This window comes from Oratosquilla oratoria, chromosome 6 (assembly GCF_046742065.1).
Source record: "Oratosquilla oratoria isolate Oo_2021 chromosome 6, ASM4674206v1, whole genome shotgun sequence".
NCBI classification, from domain to species: Eukaryota; Metazoa; Arthropoda; class Malacostraca; order Stomatopoda; family Squillidae; genus Oratosquilla; species Oratosquilla oratoria.
In genome coordinates, this window is record NC_134782.1 from 73,504,260 (window position 1) to 73,514,259 (window position 10,000).

Below are 10,000 nucleotides of genomic sequence, written 5' to 3' on the forward strand. Positions count from 1 at the left end.
CTCAGCTCCTCATGGATGATGGGTCACCCCTATATCCCACCCACTACCCTGGGTCAGAAGCAATGAAGCAAGACACAGTACATACACAGCAAGGCCGCTTCATTTAATCGGTGACCCCCTCTCTGCGTCCCCTCATGCAGAAAAAGAGAAGACTGGGAGAAATCCCTTCGGGCTGCGTCAAAATATCATCTATTTTCATAAAAAACACTGTGTTATTTTTATACAAAATAGAAAAAGTTATGAATGAATCTAAAACGGAATTCATTCCTTCAAATAAATATTATTTATTCTTATTTTACTATTTATCTATGGGATTATTGTTTCATCACCCTCTTCTAAATCTCTTAAGTTGTCAAAATGTTTATAGTAAATCGAAATACTTAACTTCTATTGGAAAACATTAACAGCAAAACATAAGGCGGGTGTGATGGATATGCTGTTTTATAGCAAACAATAAACGGTATAAAAAATGTGAGTTATATTTGATTCAGTTTAACGCCGCGAAAATCTCCCCTCCCCATATCAGGAAGCTAGGACAAATCCCCTTCCAGAGGATTTTGTAGGGTAGAATTTTAAGAATCATGCCCTCGGTCCAACTCGCTGGCGGCAGGGTTCGAACTGCTCCCCTCGACCTCCGCTGCAAGTAGCGACGCTCTAACCCTCTCGGCCAACGAGAATCTAAGTTCTATTTACTAATCTTAATAACCATTTCATCAATTTTTTTTTCTTCAAGTTATCATGTCATATACTTCTAATAAAACCAATATATCTTCTAAGGAATTAAGGTACGGAAACAAATACTTGGGATAAGTGACAAATTAATTTCTTTCATGCTTGTTTGCTTTTAGATAAATGAACTAAATTTGTTTATTCAAAGATAAATGTTTTATTTAAAACCAGCATTTTATCTTTTAAGGAACTAAGGTACTGAAACAAATATTTAGAACAAGTGGCAAACTAATTTATTTCATACTTGCTTGCTTTCAGACAAATAAACTATTTTTTCATTCAAAGATGAATATTTAACATCAGAGTCTAAGACTGACGAGGGAGCTTAGACCTTTCTAGTAAAGGGTTTTAAAACCAAATGAAAAAAAGGGAAAATGCAAGGGATGATCCAAGGATTACAAAGGAGGATACTGACAGGAGGCTTTTTGGTCCATAACTAGATTGGATGAAACTATTTGATTATTATGAGATATATACTTGATGGACTAGAATAGAATAGATTTTGAATGAAAGAGTAAATGCATTAGTTAAAGATCAATTAATAGACTAATTTATTGATACATAAGTAAATAAATAAATGAATATATAAACAAATTATTTGATTAATTAATTATTGAATGAATATTCATGAATTAATAAATATATAATAGATTAATAAATTAATGAATAACGAAAACATAAATAAAGCTAAACAGATAAATAGACAGATATATGAATAAATGAATAATTGAATAAATCAATATATGAATAATTAAAAACGAATAAATAAATGAATAAATGAATAAACGAGTAAATATATTAAACAAATAAATAAACGAATAAAGAAATATATACATAAATTAGTAAATAAATGGATAAATAAGTAAATCAATAAATGAATAAATGTATGATATATTGTGCTTCAGGTACCTTTTCCAACTTCTTATAAAACAACCCACTGGGTTACCATAACCTTATTCAATATGACTGGAATCTCATTTCCATAATATTTTCAAATACCTCTGCTAGCCGTCCAGCGTCATTAATAAATTACTCACAAAATATATTAACAAAACAATTATTCATCTCCCTTTCAGAGTACAGTCATATTTCAATATTTCTCTAATTTTGGTGTGACATTTTTTTCCAACGTCCCCAACGTAGCCGCTTTTCGAAAACGTTTCTAATTCTAGTATAACAAATGGATTTTTCTAAACGTTGCTAAACTTTTTTCAAATAGTCGGCTGTGCTTATCAATCACCAAGGCGAGCGGAAATGATTTGTTTAACCCATTTTGGGTCATTACGGTCGAGGACAAACGAGGTCACACCATCACTGGGTAACCTCCGTTAAAACCCTCTCTCACTCAACAGAAGCCCGCAGCTCCATGGAGGCTGGCAACGGTCCTCAGACTTGCCCATAAGTCTCTCTAGGAATAAGACGTCTCTTGTACCAATGAGGGGTTGTTTCTGTGTTATTGCCTTATAATAGTAGGAACATGGGATCAGTCGCCGGTTGCCAATACTCCTTATATGAGAAAGTAGAGGAACTACAGCTGATTTTTGTAAAGAAAGATCTTTGCCCCGGTCCGTAGATCAAGTGCCAGCCACTCGGGGCTGCACTTCCAGGTGGAAATGAGGTAGTTGACGGGATTTGAAGACAGACAGTAGGGAGATGACTCCATCTGACGTCATGATCTCCCCTCCCCTGATCACAATACTATATAACCTTTCGAGTCCAATGACTCATAAGGAAGACTTACTCGTAGTCATAGCCAACAACAAGCCGCAACGGCGGCGCCGGACAGTGTGACACCGGCCTAACAAAGTTGCTCTTGTTCCTTCCGTCATGTTCATGTGTCGATCCTTTTATCTCTTATTGTTTATTTATTGTTGTTATTATTCCCTTCTATTTTATTCTTCTGTTTCAATTATATTTTCCTCTTATTATTTGTTCTACATTTTCTTGTTTTTAATCGCTTTTTTATTCTCTTTCTATTTTTTTTTCTTTCTTTCAGAGGTCAGCGTAAGCTACAAGAGGTGGGCGTATGCACTCTTTAACACAGACACACACTTTCCAGACATCATTTTGGTCAAAACCAGACGATTTTATTCAGCTGAGACCAGAGTCGGGGCAACATGGAGTCGCGGTGGACCAAGAGCCCATTTAGAAACATAAGAATGGAAGAGATTACTAGAGACCATAAGGCCTACACTAGGCAGTTCCATGTCCCTTACTACCCATCATCCCTATCCATAAAGTTATCTAACATTCTCTTAAAACAATCGATAGTTTCACCGCTCACTACATGGTTACTTAAGTCTATTCCATTCGTTAACAGCTCTGACGTTAAACCAATTCTTGCCTATTTTCTTCCTAAGCCTGAGTCTGGCGTCGGCCAGAAGAAAATCTTTAAAGGGCCTCCACGCCGGCGTGGAGGGAGCTAATCCTCTTTTCTCTGCAATCCTTACCTTCTTCAATTAATTTCTAGCAGACGTCATTTTCTCTCTCTCTTTCTCTCTCTCTCTCTCTCTCTCTCTCTCTCTCTCTCTCTCTCTCTCTCTCTCTCTCTCTCTCTCTCTCTCTCTCTCTCTCTCTCTCTCTCTCTCTCTCTCTCTCTCTCCACTCTCTCTCTCTCTCTCTCTCTCTCTCTCTCTCTCTCTCTCTCTCTCTCTCTCTCTCTCTCTCTCTCTCTCTCTCTCTCTCTCTCTCTCTCTCTCTCTCTCTCTCTCTCTCTCTCTCTCTCTCTCTCTCTCTCTCTCTCTCTCTCTCTATGATCTCTCTCGCTCTCTCTCTCTATCTATCTATCTATCTATCTATCTATCTATCTATCTATCTATCTATCTATCTATCTATCTATCTATCTATCTATCAGGATCCGGCAAATTCACCGACAACAATTCACTGATAACAATTCACCGACAACAATTCATCGACAACAATTCATCGACACGCTCAATTCATCGATATACACAATTCACCGAAAAATAAAAATAAATATATTCTAATTTGAAATATATGACTAGGTCGTGTTTTCATCCTTGATTTAGCATAATTTTACCTTTGATAATGAAATAATTACTTTCATAGCCTTTATTTAGGACACTACAAAAACAAAGTAGAATTTTTTTTTCGTATTTATTAAGAAGAGTTAAAAAAATTTAATGACAGAACTATTAGAAATGGCAAATTAGTTTAAACTAAACTCAAAACTATAAATTGTTTTACTTAAAATTAGAAAGCTAGGTTATGGGCTATTGCCCGCAAATAGTTCAACGACTTTGCTATATGAAGGATATCTTTCGACAATGTTTTTTATCCGTTCAGAAGAGTCACGATATTTCTTTCTTTGCGGTTGAGATGAAGTACCAGCCAAGTATTGATCGACTTTGACTTCATTATAGTTTTCTCCTTTCTTCAGGCAATCGAAAAACTTCCTTACATTAGAGTGGTCTCCAGCAACCTGTGTCTCAAATGTCCTATGCCATCCTTCAAGCAAATTATTATTATTATTTTTTTTTTTTAAAGAATGTAAAACGGTTTTCGTAAACATCACGAATTATAATGAAAACATAGAAAATAAGAACTACTCATGTAGGACCGATATATTGTCGTCAGGTTATCCGGGACTGACTGACCCGTCCGCGACTGTCTGAAATGTCCGTGGGAGGTTCAGCTCACTTCTACATCCTCTGGGTCCCCATTCCTTGATCGCGTAAGAAGATGTGGTTCTGGTCCAGTTGTTTTCATTTTCTATGTCATCTCAACCACAAAGAAATATCGTGACTCTTCTGAACGGATAAAAAACATTGTAGAAAGATATCCTTCATATAGCAACGTCATTGATTATTTGCGGGCGCCCATAACCAAGCTTTCTGGTTTTAAGTAAAACAATTTATAGTTTTAAGTTTTGTTTAAACTAATTTGTCATTTTTAATAGTTCTGTCATTAAAGAATTGTAACTATTCTTAATAAATACGAAAAAAAAAGTTCTACTTTGTTTTTGTAATGAAAGTAATGAAAGTAATGAAAGTAATTATTTCATTAACAAAGGTAAAAGTATACTAAATCAAGGATGAAAACACGACCTAGTCATATATTTCAAATAAGAATATTTTCATTTTCATTTTTCGGTGAATTGTGTATATCGATGAATTGAGCGTGACGATGAATTGTTGTCGATGAATTGTTGTCGGTGAATTGTTGTCAGTGAATTCACCTAGACCCCTATCTATCTATCTATCTATCTATCTACCTCTCTCTCTCTCTCTCTCTCTCTCTCTCTCTCTCTCTCTCTCTCTCTCTCTCTCTCTCTCTCTCTCTCTCTCTCTCTCTCTCTCTCTCTCTCTCTCTCTCTCTCTCTCTCTCTCTCTCTCTCTCTCTCTCTCTCTCTCTCTCTCTCTTTCTCTCTCTCCCTCGCTCTCTCCACTCTCTCCCTCTCTCTCTTTCTTTCTCTCCTCTTACGCCTTCTGCCTTTCCTTATAATACGAAAAATTTCAACTTTACTTCATGTGTATCCAAAATCCACAAAAGCAAGAATATAATTTACTATACTATCGAAGGAAATACTTTATGAGCAAAACTAATTTTCGATTTAGTGCACGAAATTAATTATATATCAGAAGAGGTCGAGGAATTCACTGTTCTTTGTTCACATGTTTAGATAGGCACCTAAATAAGGTGATGTAATGCCTGCCATATATTTTATATTATCTATTTATATGCTTGTTATTATTTGTCTGTTTTTTTATAATTATTTCCATGATTTTTATTATTATCATTTATGTCGATTTATTATTACTTACTATTTACCTGTTTGTTTATTATTTAACTTTACCTATTTGTTTATTTACTTATTTATTGCTATTTATGTAACTATAATTTTTATCTATTTATTCATCGATTGATTGATTGATTGATTGATTGATTTATCATTATATATATATATACATATATATTTTTTTTCCGACCTAGTTATGGACCAAAAGGTCTCCTGTCGGCATACTCCTCCTTTGTAATCCCTTTGTAATCTTTGTATGTATGTATTTTTGTATGAATGAGTGTACTATATGTATGTATGTATGTATGTATGTATGTATGTATGTATGTATGTATGTATGTATGTATGTATGTATGTATGTATGTATGTATATATGTATGCATATATGTATGTATGTATGTATGTATGTATGTATGTATGTATGTATGTATGTATGTATGTATGTATGTATGTATGTATGTATGTATGTATGTATGTATGTATGTATGTATGTATGTATGTATGTATGTATGTATGAATATGCATGTATGTATGTATGTACGTATGTATGTATGTATGTATGTATGTATGTATGTATGTATGTATGTATGTATGTGTGTATGTAAATATGTATGTATGTATGTATGTATGTATGTATGTATGTATGTATGTATGTATGTATGTATGTATGTATGTATGTAAGTATGTATGTATGTATGTATGTATGTATGTATGTATGTATGTATGTATGTATATATGTATGTATGTATGTATGTATGTATGTATGCATGTATGTATGTATGTATGTATGTATGTATGTATGTATGTATGTATGTATGTATGTATGTATGTATGTATGTATGTATGTATGTATGTATGTATGATGTATGCATGCATGCATGCATGAATGAATGTATGTGTGTGTGGAATAATTTGTGCAGTCACACGTAAAAGTTTTTACCCACGCCACATTTCTTACAACGTCAATATGATGTTTTTTGTCGAGTAAGTGATATACTCATATATTTCCTTTGTATTATTTAGCTTGCAGTTAAGTGATTTTCTTGAATAGAAAATGTACCACGCACTCTACAAAGAAAAAATTATATTGACATTGTGATATCGTGGGGTAAATCTTCTGTTCGTGACTTACGTGTGACTTGTTTTGGAGACCGGTTGTTGGAGCTGAAGAGAGGTTATGTGATTCTTCACATTTCGTAAATTCGTTGAATGATTTCTGTTTCAGTGTGACAAGAAACAGGTCACTCCTTTAGAAGACTCGTTGATCATAATTCGTTTTACAAAGGATTACAAAGGAGGAGCATACCGACAGAAGACCTTTTGGTCCATAACTAGGTCGGATGTAAAAAAATTATAATAATAATAAATAAATAATTAGATAAGAATAATAATAATAATAGAAACAATAATAAATAAAATAAATAAATAGGTAAAGTTGAATAATAAACAAACAGGTAAGTAGCTGATAATAATAAATGGATAGCTAATAATATATAATACATACATACATATACCAAGGCTTTTTCCCCCTCACCAGGGAGGTAGCCAAAAAGAAAAAAGGCATAAAATCATTCCCACCCATTCCATCCCTGAATACACTCCACACCCCTCCACCCTCCCTCCCATCTGAGCACTTCCTGAATGACGGGTCATCCCTGCACCTTGTCCACTGCCCTGGGTCAGAAGCAGTGTCGCAAGACACAGCACATCCACAGCAAGGCCGCTTCATTAAATCGGCGACCCCCCCTCTCCGTCCCCCCATTGCATAAAAGGAAAGGACGGGGAGAAATCCCTTCGGGCTGCGTCAAAATTTGCTCACACATACTACCTCACCCCCCCATCCCCCCGCCCATTTAACCAAATAAATAATGATAAACAGACAAATAATAACAAACGAATAATATAAAATAAATGGCGGGCATTACAGCATCTTGCTTAGGTGTTTATCTAAACGAATCTTAAAGCTTCGAAATAAACTACATTACACTACCTCTGCAGGAAGTTTATTCCATTCATTAACTACACATTAACTATACATGATTTTAAGAAGTCTACATCGACAATGGCGTTGTTGAGCTTATATTGAAGCTTTAATTTGTCTCGTGCAACAAGTTTCTGTGCTGGTTCCAAATAGCTGAGAAGGTGTCCAAAAGACATTTGGTGCGGTTTTCTCTTTTTTAATTTGTCCAATACGTATTTCGACCTTACTCGGTCATCCTCAGGGAGTGAGTTACAATGTTTGGTGATTACATAGGTTTATATACATCCATACATTGGCCGAACACTGGGAGAGGTCATTGCCTCTAGCCGTGATCGGTAGCGCTGCGTACGTGGAAGTAGCAACTTCATTGTGGATTGTGGAAATGGGTGTTATTGTTTATGTTATGTGCGTCTACTGCTTGGGAGTGTGGTTGTGGGCATGAGTTGTATGTTAATGGAAGGTTTTTCGATGTAAATGTTCACTGCTTCGGCCATCTTAAGGCGAAGGGGGTCGTGAGCTTTGTAAAATATTTTAGTGTATATATATAACATAATTTCAAATACCGATTAATTAATTAATATGTATATAATATATATAATATATATATATATATGTATATATATTTATATATATATATATACATATGTATATATATATATATATATATATATATAAATATATATATGTATGTATATCAAGGACTACTATTACACAGGACGTGCGCACCCAGATTCCTGGCTCCGCTAGCGGAGGTCATTGATTTCTTTATAACCTAATATTTTATATTGGACAGATATATCAAATCTAGAAACCTAACATTGTAAATAGGACAAATATATCAACTATTGACTTATTCAATGCAGTATAAGTTAATATAAACTTTTATAGTGAAAAAAGAAACTATTTTTAAGGCACTGTTATGCTTTAAAATGCCAATTTTAGCCGGACTTAACAGGTATTATTGTATGAGGTTAGTGGACACCAGGGTTGGCGATTTTTTTTTTTTTTTTTTTTTTTTTTAATATAAGAATTCGATTATTTATTCAAATCAGATTTATTTGAGTTAAATAGATTTTTTGTATAGATTTTAAATATTGTGGGATTGCTATCTGATATGCGATCTGATTGCTAAAGGACATTTTGAACATATCATATAAGGAGCAGTGTTATATAGACTTGCATAAGTATACAAGGAACAGTATAAGCCTACATGTAGTATATATCAATGTGCAGCCCACAACATGTTTCAACAAGATTCTTGTTGAAACTTGTTCTACGTAAGCAGCTTCTCATTGAGTCAGTTGTTGCTTTGGAATCAACCAGGAAGGATGTCTTCTGGACCTGGCAGAGTGGTTCCTTCAGGCAGAAAAAATGATCCTGTCTGGAACTATTTTGAAAAACTACTAACAACTACTGGCAAAGGGTACCCAGCTAAATGCAAAGACTGCAGCCAGGAACAACAGGGCATTGTGTCAAGATTGAAATCTCACAGAGATAAATGCCAAGGTCAGCCACAGCATACAGAAGAAGAAATTGATGACCCAGGTAAATAATTTTACTTATATTGTGTGCAACCCCCTTTTCATATGCAACTATATAAATTTGGTGAACAATGGAGAGCATGTGCAATAAAAATTTGAAAGCCTAAAGAGATGATACTTCAACTTCATTACTTCTAAATTTGGGTAATGACTATATCACTATAATATACTGTATCCACTCAACTTTGGGGCCTAGATGATTGTTATTCATTTCATTCAACATTGTGTAATATATTTCATAGGTTCCATTGGAATTCAGCCCACATGGGGTTCAGCCCAATGGGATTTAGCCTAACCTAACCCAACTAACCCATTATTTTCAGTGAATTTAAAAGTGGACTGAATCCTGTGTGGGCTGAATTCCAAGCCCACCTATTTCATATCCTGTTAATTATTTCCAAATAATTTAGTGGCTTGTGTGAATATGATCATTATCTAAAAAAATAACTACTGTACTCAAAAGTAGCCTAAATCACACTGTATTCATTCATTTGTTTATTCATTTATAAATTATGCAATATGCTAATATTTTCTGTTTCTTTTTCAGGATCTGTATCAACAGCTTCAGTCCCTTCATTATCGGCTCCACTTGAATTATCTGCATACCTGACTCCACCATTAAAAAGGTCACTATCAGACTCTTCCACAGGCGCCACTTCTGCTAAATAATTTTCATCTAAAAGAAAGTCATCAACATCTCTGGACAGATTTATCATAAAAACTTCAGCCTCTCAAAAGAAAAAAATCGACAAAGAAGTTGCAAGAATTATATTTGCTACAAATTCACCATTTTGTCTTGTTCAGTATTCTCAGTTTCTCTAGATGGTTCAGAACCTGAGGCCAGGTTATATTCCTCCATCCAGAAAAGATATTGCTGATAAGTACTTGGATCTTGTGTGTGAAAAGGAATATAAAAAGTGTGCAGATGACCTGAATAATGAAACTGTATGTCTTTCAATTGATGGGTGATCTAACATCCATAATGAGCCC